Source organism: Humulus lupulus, chromosome 3 (genome assembly GCF_963169125.1).
Source record: "Humulus lupulus chromosome 3, drHumLupu1.1, whole genome shotgun sequence".
Taxonomy (NCBI): domain Eukaryota; kingdom Viridiplantae; phylum Streptophyta; class Magnoliopsida; order Rosales; family Cannabaceae; genus Humulus; species Humulus lupulus.
The window spans coordinates 42,338,147-42,338,897 of NC_084795.1; positions in this window are offsets into that span (position 1 = coordinate 42,338,147).

Sequence of the window (751 nt, forward strand, 5' to 3'; positions counted from 1 at the left end):
GGGCCGGGGCCTTCCTCCCCCTCGACCAGTACTTTGCTGACTTCCTCAACTAAGTGAAGTTGGCACCATTTCAACTTCCTCCGAATTTGTATCGTCTGCTGGCTGGGCTGAGGTATCTTTTCCCGAAGCAGATGTGGGAGGTCCCCACCCCTGCGGATATCCTTTACTTTTTTTGCCTTAAGGCCAGCTCGGATCAACTGGGATGAGGCGACGAGTTCTACTACCCGACCCGCTTCCCGAACTCACCTGCAGTCATCGAACTGCCCAACCATCCCAACAACTTCAAAGACCAGTTCTTTATGTTGAATGGGTTTTGCAACTGCGACTACCATTACTTCAACCATCCTTGTAAGTTTCCTTTCTATTCTCAGTTCACGAAATCATTATATATATTTTTTTTCTTTGTCTTTCCGCGTGTATACTGATTAGAGCATCACCGTGCAGCCATTTTCGTGAGGACGGCCAAATCAGTGGCCCTTGGGGGTCAATATGACACTTTGGTGGGGCTTCCGCCTAGTGAGAAGGATTACTGCCAGCTCGTGTTTGATGAAATGATGTTGGCGTGTAAGTTAATTTTTGTGGGCCAAACTCTGGCCTTGAGGAGGACGCGGGCTAGCTACCCAGTAGCTTGCGAGCTGGCGCCTATCCCCAAGGGAGTTGCCGCAGTCGACGACGAGCAAGACGAAGAAAATGAGGTGCCGCTCGTGCGGAAAAGGCGAGCTCCTAAGGCTGCTCGAGGCCCCGATGTGGA